Raw genomic sequence first — 12,055 nt, forward strand, 5'->3', positions numbered from 1 at the left:
AAATTAAGCTTTGATTACAGGGAAAAATCACAACATATGCGATAACTTTTACAAAGAGATGGATGAAATTGGCGTAAAAATCGGTCGGTAAATTTTGGAACTGTTGCCATAGATAAAAGAATAGTGACCAACTTCTAGCTGCTTTTTGCTATTTATTCTTTTCTTCCATTTCAAATATATATAGTGACTCCGGGTTAACAGCGATACCTGACAGTAAAATTTAGTACAATCTGACCTTTATTCGTTTTTTTATCGTTATAATCCACCTTTTATAAGATCTTGATCCATAATGTTTCCGTTGTGTCGTTAATACTCAAAATGCTTAGAAGTTTTTGTGTTTTCATCAAATACCTTTCCTCCTTTTTCTCACTCACAAAATGTTTACAGAAATGATCTTTGGATATCAAGTTTTCATTTAATTTTTTTATGCATTGGAAAATATTTATTTTTATGCCACCAAATTATTGTAGCTAAATGTATTTAAACACACGAGCAAGTAAACAAAATAAAAACAAAAAACTCTTAAAATAAAATACAAAAGTCTCGGTGGCAGGGGAAAACAAATGATATAAAAATTATATTATATAGGTCCGTAATATAAAAAATTATATATAGGTCCGTTTAAGGTATATATAGAAAGGATGATCGTATAAACTTCGCAGGGGGGGTTATTGGATTGGTATTAAAAACTTCTAGTGGCCTTTTTAAGATTCAGAGTGATCGGAGGGTGGATACCCCCCCCCCCCACACACACTTCGTATTTACCCGAAATGGATCTGATAGAAATTTTGAGATAGCCATTTGTAGTCGTTGAAGCTTCAATAGCTTATTCGATTGGAAATTGAAAGGGTCAGTACCCTTTTTAATAGTCAAAAGTGATTGGAGGGTTAAATAACCCCTTCCACGCCCACCATTTCTCTAGAAACATCTTATGAAAATTTTAAAATAGCCATTTTGTTCAACGTAATCGAAAGGTTCGGAAATTGTATCTTTTAGAGTTACACCCTCCCTCCAGAGTCGCCAGAGCAAGGGTTGTAAATTATGCCTTGGGGGCATATATGGTATATATAGAAAGGGTGATCGTATAAACTTCGAAGGGAGCTCATTTGATTGCTAATCAGAAGTTTTAGTGCCCTTTTTGAGATTCGGAGTGATCAGAGGATGTATAACCCCCCACCCCTTCAAATACCTCATATTTTCCCAAAATGCATCTTATAGAAATTTTGAGGTGAACATTTGTTGTCTCATAGGCTTTGAAAAGAGCTCATTCGATTGAACATTGAAAGGGTTAGTCATCATTCTAATAGTCAAAAGTGATTGCAGGGCAACTAACCCCCTCCCACGCCCATGATTTTCCCAAACACATTCAATCCATATTTTGAGATGCCTGTTACGTTTAACATAGTTAAAAAGTCCGCAAATTATGTCTTTGAGAATGACAAACCCTCCCCCACCACAGCCCTCAGGGCAAGGGTTGTAAGTTATGGCCTGGGGGCGTATAAGGTCTATAGAAAGGGTGATCGCAAAAACTCCGGAATGACCTCTTTTGTTTGGAAATCAGACGTTCTAGTGCCATTTTTAACATTCAGAGTGATCGGAGGGTGGACATCCCTCCCCCACACCCCGTATTTAACCATAATGCATCTGATGGAAACTTTGAGACGAACATTTGTTGTCGTAAAAAATTCAAAAAGGCTCATTTGATTGGAAACCGAAAGGGCTAGTACTCTTTTTAATAGTTTAAAGTGATTGGAGGGCAACTAAACCCCCCTCTGCCGCTCTTTTGTTAAATGTTGATGAAAGGTCCGGAAATTATGTATTTGAGGATGACAACCCCCCCCCCTTACAGTCCTCAGGGCAAGGGTTGTAGTTTACCATCCCACGCCCACCATTTCTCCTAACACATCCATCTAAATTTTGTTGTATCTTTTTTGTTCAACGTAATTGAAAGGTCTGAAACAATTGCTTTGAGGATGATACCCCCGCAGAGCCCTTAGGGCATTGCTGTAAGTTATGCCCATGGGGTATATATGGTATATATAGAAAGGGTGATCGCATGAACTTCGAAGGGGGCTTATTGGATTGCTAATCGGAATTTTTAGCGCCTTTTTTTGAGATTTAGAGTGATCGGAGGGTGGATACTCTCCCCCTCTTCACACACCTCGTATTTTCCCAAAATACATCTGATAGAAATTTTGAGGTGGCCATTTGTTGTCTTATAAACTTCTGAAAGAGCTCATTCGAATGGACACTGAAAGGGCTAGTGCTCTTTTTAACAGTCAAAAGTGGTCTCAGGGCAACTGACCACCTTCCCACGCCCACCATTTTCCGAAACACATCCAATCAAAGTTTTGAGATGACTATTTTGTTCAGCGTAGTTAAAAGGTCCGGAAACTATGTCTTTGAGAATGACAACCCCAAAGGGGTGGGTATCCACCCTCCGATCACTCTGAATGGGTACTCTAATGGGTAATCCTAAACTTAATAAATCTTATATATTTGGTATAATAGGTGTAAAGAACAATATTGGCACAGTGTGACATTTATTTGTTTTCGTCAGAGATATCTGTTGACATCAAAATTATGTTTTTTAGAGTTTTGGTTACAGTTGAGCTATTCTGTTACACAAACGAAAATACAACTTCACTAATCGCAGTCTGAAAAATCACATAGTTAACGGACTGAGTAGAAATTCGAATCAGGCCATGAAAGGGTTCTGATAAATATGCTCTTTCAAGGACAACAATGCAGGATTCCCGTATCGCTTGCAGTATCGCCAGTCTTACTTATTGACGATAGTATTACAAAGGCAAAAATAAACAGCATCCTTCTACGCTAGCAGTGGAAAATCTTAGAGCTAGATTCATGCACTTATAAGGGGGTCAACAGAGGCTCGAGTCTTTGTCTGATGACAAGCTTGTTGTTGCAAATTTCCGCTGCATCTTGAAGCAGCGAATAGAATGAGAAGAGAGAAGGATAGCCTTCCGACTCCAATAATCCTATTTCCATCATAAGCCCCAGACATCTATAATGTTGTTAAAATCTACAATGTTGAATTGGGCCTTCCAGCTAGAGCTGATATTATTAACGCCACCAAGGTTCACAAGAACCATCTCCCTACCTTAAGGGTTAGGGAATTCCCAAAGGTGACTATTAAGCAGCTCCATGGTATCCTTAAGAAACTTTAAAGGACTAAAACATTTTTAAAAGAGAAGAAGACACAAAGCATTCTCCCTTTCTATAAGATGATTCTCTTCAGTGAGCCAAGAGAAAAAAAGAGTCTAAGAAAACCAAGCTGGCTTCCAAGCAAGTCGAAGTTGCAGTGACGATATCTTTGCACTTTGAATCATCATCGGGCAATTTGAAAGTCAAACTTGATCTCTAATTCTAATATTCCTAGATTTCGCTGCCGTTTTTGACACGATCACTATGCAGAAAACATGGGCAATTCTAGAGAAAAACGGATTGCCGATCATGTTTATCAAGCGCATTAATCTGTAATATGACTAATCAAGAGCAGAGTGCAAGTTCACGACGAAGAATCTGGAGAATTATTGGCTGAATTTGGAATAAAACAGGTATGTGCTCTCTAATGGAATAAAACAGGTATGTGCTCTCTAATGGAATAAAACAGGTATGTGCTCTCTAATGGAACAAAACAGGTATGTGCTCTCTAATGGAATAAAACAGGTATGTGCTCTCTAAGCAACTCTGTTCAACTACTGGCGGTGAACTTGATTCCCACATCTTAAAGCTAGATCATTAGGAAGATACCACTCGAAGAAACATAAAAGGGGATAACTTCAGTTCCACGGTACCTGCTTACCTTTAGCACTTTTTCTATGAAAAGTTATGAGTGAAAAGAAAACTGTGCCCCGCTATCACTGGTACGATGCTTCGAGTGGGGAATATGCCTCCTGTCTGAATTTTCTGAGCATGTTTCTCATAAATATTCTCAAGAGTTCAGGCAAATTTAAACTCTGATGCAGAGATGAAAAGATATACAACCATTGGGTGATACAATTCCATCAAGTGTAAAAGGGAAAAAATTCAGCTGCATTTGACCCGTTTACCTTTAGCGCTTTTTTTTGAATTTATGAGAGAAACGAAAAAGTGTGCAGCATTATCACCTATACGATCCTTTGGGTTAGTGTCTTCCATTTGAATTTTCTGAGCAAGTTTCTCAGAAATATTTTCAAGAGTTCAGACGCAATAGACTGCTGTGCAGAGATAAAAATAAATCAAGCAATTAATATTGGTCACATAAAACAATTTTTTTAATTATAGGCTACAAAATAAATGCTAACTTTGTGCAAGTACTTGTTGATCGAGGTGGTTTTAGATTTCTTTTATATTTCAATTATATTTGAGATACGAGGACATATCAAACTCATGTTTCAAGCGAATACTCTTCAGCCTAACACCGCGGTTGTTCCATTGCTCTACAGTTGAGTATTCCATTCTTATCCAATTGAATGTTTCTCAGCAAAATTTCTGCACCAGTTCCTTTGTTCCTGCCGGAAATTTCTAGTAAAACTTTACAAATTTGCAAATTTCCTGCACGAACATTTGCACAATATATAATATTTTAATATTTGTCAGCAATTATCAAAGAAAAATACAAAATGAGATTTTTTCGTAAATGAGAATTTTGACGTAACGGAGTAACTTCAAAGCCGATTTCTCTAGCCTTGTTGTTTTAAAAAGAATTTGTTTTAGTTTTTGGCGGACTATTTACAGCTAAAATGATTTTGTCGATTTTTTGGTAAAATTCTAGTTAATTGACTTCTTGCTATCTCAGAAAGGGTTTAGGTTAGGAAAATGAAACTTTCAGGGATGACTCTACAGACTAAAGTATGTCCCGGGAAGGTATTTTGAAGCAACTACCTCCACTCCTTCTCCCTCTAGAGTGCCCTGACCTTTGATGACCTTTAAAAATGTGTGTGTTATAACAGTGAAACCTTGCAAAATAGATCTTCTGCTTAATTGAAGTAGAACAAAATTGTTTTCAGCTTCATAACTTTGCTCAATTCCATTTCATAAGGTTTTAAAGATATGCAAATACATTCCCTAAATTCTAAAAAAAAAACATTGATATGGCTCAAAATTCCTTGCATTTTCAGAACTAAAGGCAGAGAAAAAGCAACTAGTAACTGAAAATTAAGGTAAAATGTTGTTCTGTCAAAATTTCAATAGGTATAGACCTGTCATGTAGGCAAATTTCAAGGCCCTCTAGAGGGAGAAGGATTGGAGGTGGGTACTTTAAAATACCTTCCCGGGACATACTTTAGCCTGTAGACCCATCCCTGAAAGTTTCATTTTCCTGACCTAAACCCTTTCTGAGATAGCAAGAAGTCAATTAACTAGAATTTTACCGAATTTTTAATTGGTCCAAGTTAATGTACATCGAAGGCACAGTCTGTTTAAATGGTACAAACCTGAAATTTAATTAGAATCCAAGTATTATTTCTGTTAATAACGAGATGTTGTCATGGCCAGAATAGCTGTTTCGCCTTCGAGAAAAATTGACCTTTCCAAGGGAACCCACTTTACAAAAGCGTGCGTGAAATATTTTTACAGGGCTTCTTATGAGGTACCTTCACTCAAATTGGGGACGTATAGGAGAGCATAAGAATCCGGATATAGTATTTAAGGGGGGAAAGGTCTTTTACTTGGCATTCGCAACGATAACATCTACCCGATATGCTCTAAGCGCGCGCCCTTGAGTAAACCCACAAATTGATTATTCGTCAAATTTTCAATGAGACAATAAATTTCTACCATACTTAAATAAGTTGCATGTGCTGTGATGAAGAAGAAGCATTGACATTAAAAAGCCAGAGTAAGAGCTAGTAGATAAATCAGGATATTCTGGGAACAAAGCCCAGTGACGAGGTGCGAGGTGACAAAGCGCCCCGGTGACGAGGTGCCATATGCGGTTTCTTGAACCAAGTGCTTCGATCCCGCTCAGTATATATATATATATATATATATATATATATATATATATATATATATATATATATATATATATATATATATTGTGATAAGAACTTAGTTAGCTTAAGCATATCCTCAAGATCAGTGTTTCTCAAAGTGTGATAAGTGTAACCCCATGGGTGCAAGAAGTGTTTAATGGGGGTACGCGTTGTACCGTTTTTTGTTGTTTTTTGGGGTGGGGGGGTGTAGTTACTGCACGGCGCTTAGACACCATTTGAAGACATTAAGTAAAAAACAAGTAACAGGCATTTGGTCGTGGAACCACATCTCAGATGAAAATTACATAAAAAAAACTAGTTTTTCTAACTGAAAGTAAGGAGCGACATTGAAACTTAAAACGAACAGAAATTACTCCGTATATGAAATGGGTTGTCCCCTCCGCAATCCCTCGCTCTTTATGCTAAAGCTTTTAATTGTCTTAAAATGCAGAATTGTGGCAAAGAGTCAAACTTTAGCGTAAAGAGCGAAGGATTGCGGAGGGGACAACCCATTTCATATACGGAGTAATTTCTGTTCGTTTTAAGTTTCAATGTCGCTCCTTACTTTCAGTTAGAAAAACTAGTTTTTTTATGTAATTTCTGAACGTTTTTGAATTAATGCATGTTTGATTTTGGCTCTCCACACATAAATTATAAAAATGAAATTTACATTTTAATTCCTTTTTTGGCTAAATGGCTTTCTCTTAGTTTTGATCAGACGATTTTGAGAAATATGGGATGGAGAAGGAGGCCTAGTTGCCATGCAATTTTTCGGTTACACAAAAAGGCAACTATAAATTTTAATTTTTAACGAATTTTTTTATTAGTAAAAAATATACGTAACTTAAGAATTAACTTACGTAACAAACTTTTATATTCTTAAATTTTTATTATGTATATGAGGGGGTTTGTACCCTCGTTAATACCTCGCTCTTTACACTAAATCGTAAGTTTTGTGCCGATTGTTTAAGAATGACCCCTGAATCAGAAAGGCCGTAGAATAAATAGTTGAAATTACTAAAAATACTCTAGCATAAGGAGCGAGGTATTTATCTCCTCCTAAATACCTCGCTCTTTATGCTAAAGTATTTTTAGAACCCCTCATATGCGTAATAATCTCTGTTCGTTTTAAGTTTCAATGGTACTCCTTACTTTCAATTGAAAGAATTTTTCCATGTTAATTTTTTCATTTTTTTTATAGTAATTTTAGAAAATCCTGCGCCCTTTTCATTGAATTTCTGTTCCCCCGTGACATATTTCTCCAAGGAAAGATCCTCCCACGTAGCCCCCTCCCCTCAACCCCACCCCCAAAACCAAAAAAAAAATCCCCTGAAAGCGACTGTACATTTCCCAATAACCTTTATTATATGTAAACACTGGTCGAAGTTTGTAACTTGCAGCCCCTCCCCCAGGGACTGTAGGGGAGTAAGTCATTCCCAAAGACATAGTTATTATGGTTTTTGACTATGCGGAACAAAATGGCTATCTCAAAATTTTGATCTGTTGACTTTGGAGAAAAAATGAGCGTGGGAGGGGGCCTAGGTGCCCTCCAATTTTTTTTCACTTAAAAAGGGCACTAGAACTTTTCATTTCCGTTAGAATGAGCCCTCTTGCAACATTCTAGGACCACTTGGTCGATACGATGACCCCTGGGGAAAAAAAAAACAACAAAAAAACAAACAAATAAACACGCACCCGTGATTTGTCTTCTGGCAAAAAATACGAAATTCCGCATTTTTGTAGATAGGAGCTTGAAAATTTTGCTATAGGGTTCTCTGATACGCTGAATGCGATGGTGTGATTTTCGTTAAGATTCTGTGACTTTTAGGGTGTGTTTCCCCTATTTTCTAAAATAAGACAAATTTTCTCAAGCTCGTAACTTTTGATGACAAAGACCAAATTTGATGAAACTTATATATTTAAAATCAGCATAAAAATCCGATTCTTTTGATGTATATTTTAGCATCAAAATTCCGTTATTTAGAGTTTCGTTTACTATTGAGCCGGGTCGCTCCTTACTACAGTTCGTTACCACGAACTGTTTGATCAACAACCAGACAACAACATAGTGACAATCTGTCATCTCAGAATAAATTAATCCCAATTATTGATTCGAACAAATGTTATTCGTTACGCAGCTTTTATTTATATGTTATTTGGGATATTTTTATTTCCCCTTTGTTAACCTCCACATTATTATGACTAGACTAGCATTGCTAGATGTAGGGTTTAAAGTTACCGCCACCTCCACCAAAAATCGATATATTCCGCTAATTAATGAACAATTTTCCACAAAAAAACTGCACAATGCGCCGACTTCAAAATTCAATACGCAGCCACCTCAAAAAGTGCCCAATTGGCACAAATGCGCCCCATGCGCCCCATCTAGCAACCCTCAACTGGACGAGACGAGATTGAAGAAAAAATTAGAATGCATGAAGATTTCTTGGAAGGTAGCCAATGCAGATACTTTGAGCAGGATTAGGGTGGGGTATTCATCAGTGTTTTAGCGTTAGAAGGTATAAAGCTACGACGGCTTGTAATTTCCGTGTATCTCGTAAATTTTTTAGTAGTTACGATCTTATTTCTTGTCTTCATGATTATCTTGTCTTCATGATTATTATACCAGACCCAATAGGGTGTGTGAATAAAACTGAGGTCGAAATACAAACAAAAAATAGTAGCAGAATTATAGTTTAGACTGAAGAATTCACGTGATTACGAAAAAGAATTGGGCAATTTTGTTGCGATAGTAATATATCTTTAGCGTGTAAAGTAGTTCCAACCTGAATTTCGCAACATACTTTCATTTTCTTTCACATGAGCTAAGATCGGGGTATATACTCGAAGTTGTAGTTTTGTTAGTTTTGGTAAACATTGCTCAAGCGTTAATAGGTATATTCTTGCTATAGGTCGTCCAAAATCAGAACATTTTAAATACGAAAAACTAGTTTTGAGCCATTGTGGTTGGAAGTTTCTAAGGCCAGCTATATAACATAAGTGGAACATAACATAAGTGGAACATAAGTGGAAGATACTTATGGTCATCTGCAGATAATAACATAATTTGAAGAATCAGAGGCTGGTCGAAATATCGCTTGATTTTCTAAATAGTGCCTAATAATCCCTCTAGAGCAGTGGTTCCCAACCGATTTTGAGTGATGCCCCACCTAGGAGTTTCTAAAATCTTAATGCCCCCTTTGTAATATTTAAATATCATATGTATTCACCTGAAGGAAGCTCAAAAGGTCATTGTTATCTGGTAAACCAACTAGATATTTTTTTTTCTAGTCGTCCTTTCAACTTATTTAATACTAATGAAATATAGTGTCTGAATACAACACTTTTTATACAATGCATGACGTTCTTGCAATACTATCATGTATCTTTTTTTTATGCATACGAATGTGATGTCATTCACATAAAATATGTTTTTTTTTCAAAATTTAGGCTCTAAAGTATAGTCAGCCAAAGGGTGCAAGTCCTGCCCATGACCCACCAAAATATGCCATGCCCCACCGCTGGGCCTGTGCCCCACGATGGTAATCACGGCTTTTGAGCCATAGCTAGTGCACAGTACGTCAAAATCAACTTTTCAGTTGCTGTATATTTTTTTCAGGGACAAGTAGCAAGCCTGCTTCCCATCCTTGCTGCAGAGGGGATCAATTCCTGGGCCACGTATTGCCATGCAGAACCTTAATCCGCAGTGCTACCAAGGGGTATATGAGGTATAGAGGCAGTGAGCACTTGAATGAGGCCTTAACCTTACTGACCCAGCCAATTACCTAGGATACATCATATAGCTTAATATTACCATAGAAAAAAATGGCTAGGTGTTGGGTGTTGGTTTTATTGTTTGAAGTGCGGGGAGGGAGGGACGGGAGGGGATGACGCTGGAGGACCTTCATGTTGGAGCCCCTGTTACTACTAATCTAACTCCAGCATTTCATTAGACTTTATTTTCTTATAAATTCTGTGTATTTTTTAAATCTATGCATTTTTTAAGGAAATTTAAAAGTTTTTTGGTTACAAATCATACAATGTAAGGCTATTAAGGGCTAGTAAAGGACATTACCCCTTACTCTGATGAGACACTGATTTATTTTTATTTATTTTTTTTTTTGTGGTTTACAATTCAAACAAGGAGTAGAAAATACTTTCAGGGATGGGTAAATTGATCTTTCTTCTAGTTTACATTTCAGATTAAAGAAGGGGGGGTGTACACGCTCAAGATATTACATTAATGTCATTTAATCCGAATTCTCCTGCTAAAAACAAAACTTCAAATGGGTACTACATTGCCAGCTGTAAGATGGATGGAACATGAAATCCGAGGAATTAACGAGCTTTCTACAGGCTTATGATTGTAAGACAAAGGTATATCTAGAATGGCAATAGTAGAAAATGGAACTATTTTACATTACAGTAGTAATACTTTGTGATAGTGTACATGATATTATTTCAATATAAAATATCTATTTACACTCATATTTTAAATTTTCCTCTATCATTATTAGGCTTGTATGGGTATTAAACCCTGCCACGGTATGGGTAGGGATTGTAATAAACATCATAATATAAATACTTTCCTTTTTGACAAAAAAATCAGCTTTGACAGTGGGGGACACGACCCATTCCATATTTTGGTTCTGGTTCCGATTAAAGAATCCTCAAAAAAAAGGAGCCCTTGGCACAAGTAAAAACCAAATATTCCTTTGCTTGTCGTGGAAGACTTCAAAACATTTTCTAGCTGTCAAAGCAACAAGGCAGGACCTCCACATTTCAAGTGCTCCTCAGATATTCCACAGCAACCAGGCATGCAGTTGGTTTCAACTGCACGCTTATAGAAACAGCACAACTGCACGCTTAAATAGTATGTTTTATATAAGCGTATATAAATATTATTATTATAATAGTATTATAATAGTATTATATAAGCGTATATAATATAATACGTTTTATATAGTACGTTTATATAGTACGTTTTATAGAAAACGTAGGAATCTTTTAGAGGATCAAGGAGCTGCTTTACAATTCTCTACCTCTTGCAAAAAAAGTTACATTTCCACTCTTAGAAATTAGAGTTTTCCCCATTAATTATTTTTTTTATAAGCTCCAAAGAAAAAAAAAAGAAAAATTAGTCTTGCCTACTCGTTTAAAAAGTCTCAATGAAACCATAGTAATTTATTCATCAAAGAATCTGCTCGCGTCTGGCGTTAATACACGTTTTACTGCTATAAGAAAATTGTATTCGCTTTTAAAGAGGTTTCTTTGTCATTTTACATCAGCACCAACCAGATTCACACAAACAAACTGTCTGACGAAAGCGTTATCTACATCCCCACCTATGATTACGCTTGAATCACATTGGCTCCTTGGTCCAGTGGCACCCCAAGATTTTTTTCTAGATCCGCCCCTGTACCATCTTATCCAATTTTGAGGTTTAGTTTATGGGGTAGATAATTGCTTTTACTAAATATTCATCATCGAACGCAATATACTATACAAACAACAGTAATGCGGATATACAACCTGTTCAATTAATAAGATTATACAGCTGAAAATCTCTACAATGGAAAACCTGTTTAGTTAGAACTCGCTTATATCCACAAGCGCATGCGTGATTGCGTAATACAACGGGATAACTAGAATAGAAACTTTTTCCAGGGTCATTTTTCAAGGAAAACCTTTTTCTTGGCGTTACGGTAAATCAGAAGGCGATTTTTTTGCAAACAAAGGTTTGGGCCAACATGCCTAATCTAGCCACACACTATCAATTGATATAATCCCTTTTCCGTATCTGATTTTTAGGATATTTAGAAGTTTTTGCGTCCGCTGGCGTCAATTCGGTAGAAGGCAGGGAGCATTATACCCCAACATTGCCGACTCATTTCGCAAAATTTCCCCCATGTTTCTGAAAAATACATTTTTTTCTGAATTTTTATTGAAAAATGGCTATTTTTGTACTTCATATTGATTGATACAATAAGTTAAGTTTTTATAGGTATTAGGATAGGTCTTAATAATATAGGCCACAATATCTTTTAAATTAACGTAGCCAAACTGCATAGTTAGGA

At 36.5% G+C, this 12,055-nt stretch overlaps 1 protein-coding gene across 1 annotated transcript in view; it reads right to left on the bottom strand.

The window, feature by feature from the left end:
- The window catches only part of LOC136026261 (very-long-chain 3-oxoacyl-CoA reductase-like), a 58,640-nt gene that overhangs the window by 37,912 nt on the left and 8,673 nt on the right, over nucleotides 1-12,055 (bottom strand). The window lies entirely within an intron of this gene.

The sequence above is a fragment of the Artemia franciscana genome, chromosome 4 (genome assembly GCF_032884065.1).
Source record: "Artemia franciscana chromosome 4, ASM3288406v1, whole genome shotgun sequence".
Classification (NCBI taxonomy): Eukaryota; Metazoa; Arthropoda; class Branchiopoda; order Anostraca; family Artemiidae; genus Artemia; species Artemia franciscana.